General features: G+C 42.7%; 1 protein-coding gene across 1 annotated transcript in view; it reads left to right on the top strand.

Moving 5' to 3' along the window:
* Window positions 1-4,183, top strand: part of st6galnac (ST6 (alpha-N-acetyl-neuraminyl-2,3-beta-galactosyl-1,3)-N-acetylgalactosaminide alpha-2,6-sialyltransferase) — a gene marked incomplete at its 5' end in the record, with an annotated part of 28,709 nt that overhangs the window by 3,777 nt on the left and 20,749 nt on the right.

Here is a 4,183-nt window from a genome sequence, read left to right as displayed (position 1 = left end):
AACCAGTCAGAAACCAGTTCTGATCCTGTAACCAGTCAGAAACCAGTCCTGATCCTTTAACCAGTCAGAAACCAGTTCTGATCCTGTAACCAGTCAGAAACAGCTCAGTGTTTGAACAGGTTTGTTTTAATTCAGTTTATGGAAACTGTCTCCTCTGATGACGCAGCTCTCAGTCTGTACAAACACTCACTGCACCTCTTGTCCTCTCTGTTGACAAAGTGTGTGGACATTAGACACACAATGTGTGTGTGCGTGTGTGTGCGTGTGCGTGTGTGTGTGTTGTGTGCGTGTGTGTGCGTGTGTGTGTGTATGTGTTGTGTGCGTGCGTGTGTTGTGTGTGTGTGTGTTGCGTGTTGTGTGTGCGTGCGTGTGTGTGTTGTGGGGGGTTCTCTGACTGAGATTTGACAGAAACTAACTTCTTACAGCGGTCGGTCTGTTTCTAATACAAGTTTAGAAACAGGTTTTAAAAAGGAGGCGGCTCAAACAAAGAGGTTCAGCACGTGCTGCCCACCACCATGGAAGGTGGATGATCATGTAACTTCCTGGACTGCAGCTGGTCAGGACTAGTCAGAGGCACTAACCAGTTGTGGGCAACATCTGGCCTGAGGGCCAAAAGAGGCCATTGGACAGATAAACTGATTCCTGTGCTTTATTACACGTTTTAAAGCGTTTTGTTGCTTCTGATGAACTCTCGCAGGTAAACATGCCTTTGTTTTATTTGTTGTCTGTTAGCAAAATATCTCATCAATGTTTAAACAGAATCCAATAAAACTTTCAGGACAAACACGAAGTGCCGCCCACGCCTGATTACTCTTTGGAGTTGACCTCATTTAGGGTGGTTGCCATGGTTACTGGACCTTTAAAACACAGAAACATCTATAATTCATGTGTTTTACAATTGTTAACATTGTGTGGTAGTAGCTGAGAGTCGTTCTTTACACACAATCCGAGTGCTGCCAGATCACAAGACCTTTGTTTAAACCTTCGACGTGAAAGACGGCGGGCGATTTGCAGTCCACGAAGAAATGTTTTAATTTATGCAAAGCAGCCAACGTCACACTTTTCCTTTTTTGTCATGTAATAAACTTTATTAGTTTGTTAAACTGTTTGACGTCCGTACCGTTTAAAAATATAAAAATTCATACACGGAGTCAAACGGAACAGTTCACAGACTTTGCAGTGAAACAGCTGTTGCTTCACGGTCGATGGAGTTTATTCATGCGTCATTTCAAACTGTACATTTAATGAATAAATAAAACGTGTAAAACATCCTGTCAGGAACTTTGTGATGCAGCAGATCATCTCATGGCAACGCAGCAGATCATCTCATGGCAACGCAGCAGATCATCTCATGGCAACGCAGCAGATCATCTCATGGCAACGCAGACAAAAACAGTTTTGAGTGAACATCTTGAAGTAAAACGCGTTTTTGAAAAAGACGTTATCTTCACTTTTTAAAATACGATAAAAAGAAGGCAGGCAGGAGTTCAGCTCTGAGCTTTCATCTTTCTTTGATTGGTAGAGATGAAATAAAAATAATTAGCACATTGTAGCAGTTTAAATAGATTAAATAAACACATTTTTACAGATTATTCCCAGCAGTGTAGAATTAATAACTCTTTACATGAAGCCATGTTCTCCTGCAGTCATGAACACGTCAGAGGCACAAAAACATTTACATGAACATTAGAATTAAACTGGAGGCTGCAGGTCCTGGTACCAGTAAGACCTGGTCTGGTGGCATGTGGGGACAGACAGGATCCAAACGGTCCGTTGGACGGTTCGGCCGCAGCGTTCCGTCAGTGCCGAGTCGTTCTGGGTCTGCGGTGAAAAGGAAGCAAAAAGTTTCTGTTCTGAAGCTTCACCCCCGGACTTTCTCCTCCGTCGAGTACCGAGCGGAGCACGGAAAACCAGTCACCGGGTTTATCTACGTGTGCGTCGGGTCCAAGCGGTCCTCTCAGAACCAGCTTAGGGAACCACGAATGTTAGCAGGAAAAGAGTCAGCAGGTGCAAACAAGCAGAAGTGAAGTGAAGTTATCCTGATCACCACAGGGACGGGTGACCCAGACCCCGGTCCTGCACAAAAACAAGCGCAACAATTAACAGATTAAAAAACTAAAATCCTCTGAAGATTCAAACTAAAGGAATAAAATACTGAAGGCTTGAAAAGTGCCTGTGAAGGAGAGCAGCTTTATTTAGGTGGACAAGAGTCAAAGAAGTGACTGAACTTTTTTTACTTTAGCTTCTCTTTGATGATTCTTGTGTATTTAACTTTTAGACAACAGAAGGATTTCCGTTTATAATTTTTTACATAAGCGAACCACCTTCTGCAAGGACTTCCAAACGTTTAATAAAGTTTACGACCTAATTTACATAATCGTTCTTTACAGGAAGCTCAGGACTCTTCTCTATGTGAGCTGCTAATTCTGTTAGCAAAACATCAACGCTGCCACAAACCAGTGGGCAAGCGGATTAAATGCACACGCGTTTTAAATTTACCATAAAATTGTGGAAGATGAACTACAAACTTCTCAGAAGCACCTTTTAAACCTTCAGGTCGTACAATCCTTCCATTTAAACAAACACACGCTAACGAGCAGAGAAGAGCCATCATGTCAAATGAAAACCTTTCATCACAACATCCACGTGCGCAGACAGAAGGAGCTCAGTGCACGTTGGACAGCAGAGGTCAGAGACTTTGAAAGAGAAGACAAGGTAAGGAGAAACCCGGACAAAGAGGTGATTCAGGAAGACGTTGCCATGGAAACAGCAGGAACAGAGTCAGGTGATAACGAGGAGCAGTGGAGGAGACGCGGAGAGGAGTTCGACCTACGCTCATCGGTGATGTTGGTTGGTTGTCCTGCCGTGGGGGTGTGGGGAGGGGGTGCTGCTCCCGCTGTGGGCCACAGAGCCGGTGGAAGCTCTGGGGATGATCATGTCGAAGCCCGGCTCCCGCTGCTGCACAGTCACGACATGGAGCGATACAGAAAGGTTCAGAACATCAGATCAACGAGTGGCGGACAAGCTCTGAAACCCAAAGGCTCTGGTGCCACGGTTCACCCCCCCCGACCCCCCCGACGTTCCCACGGCTCGAACAACCGGTGAAAACAAGAAGGATGAGTTGGAGCTGATGGGCGGGGCTAAAATCTGATCAAACTCTCAGAAGTTCTAATATTTGTCGTACATTAACGTAATGTTTTTTATATTCTCTTACGATGAAGAGTCCTTAATTTTAAATAAAACAGTTTATGATGCAAAGATTTATGAGAATAAAACTATTTTTCTCTGATATTTCATACATTCACAACAAAGTCAAATTTTCCTGGATTAAATTCTTAATTTTACCAAAAGAAAAGTTTCCTCAGATTGTTCAGTTTTATATGAAAGTGTGAGTTTCAGCTAAATGTACAACTTTATTTCAGGAAACTTCGGCTTTTTTTCTCGTAAACTTGTAATTTACAAATCTCAATAATAAGCTGAGTTTTTTTATTCATGTATTTTCTTCGTAAGTTTAGAACTTCAAACCTTTAAAGTTATTTTTCCTTGAAAATTAATAACTTTAAAATATCAAAGAAAATCACAGATTTATTGTAAATTGTTGTATTTATTCATTTAGAATTTGAAAAATTTTCCTTAAAATTAAAACTTTCCAACATATAATGTCCAAGTTTTTTTTGTATAAATGACATTATTAAATTAAAACGCTGCGCCACGTTTAAAAACTAAGTTAATGTAAAGTTTATTCTTCTTTATTCAACAAAGAACAAGAACATCAACACTGATGTGAGGTCAGATCAGCAAGGGGGGCCAGTGGGGGCCACCATCTTGTTAGGGAGGCCATTGCCCCCAGTTCTCTGCGTTTTAGCAGAAAATTCAGTTTCTCTGGTTTTTGAGAAATTAACATAAATGAAGAACAGAAACGTTTTAAACGTCGTCATGTGTTGAAGCGGCGTTCTGCAGGAGAACCATGAGCTTCTGCAGGAGAACCATGAGCCTCTGCAGGAGAACCACGAGCTTCTGCAGGAGAACCACGAGCCTCTGCAGGAGAACCATGAGCCTCTGCAGGAGAACCACGAGCCTCTGCAGGAGAACCACGAGCCTCTACAGGAGAACCACGAGCCTCTGCAGGAGAACCATGAGCCTCTGCAGGAGAACCACGAGCCTCTGCAGGAGAACCACGAGC

The sequence above is a fragment of the Nematolebias whitei genome, chromosome 17, assembly GCF_014905685.2.
Source record: "Nematolebias whitei isolate Nwh7 chromosome 17, NemWhi1, whole genome shotgun sequence".
Lineage (NCBI taxonomy): Eukaryota > Metazoa > Chordata > Actinopteri > Cyprinodontiformes > Rivulidae > Nematolebias > Nematolebias whitei.
This window is presented reverse-complemented; position numbering and strand designations above follow the sequence as displayed.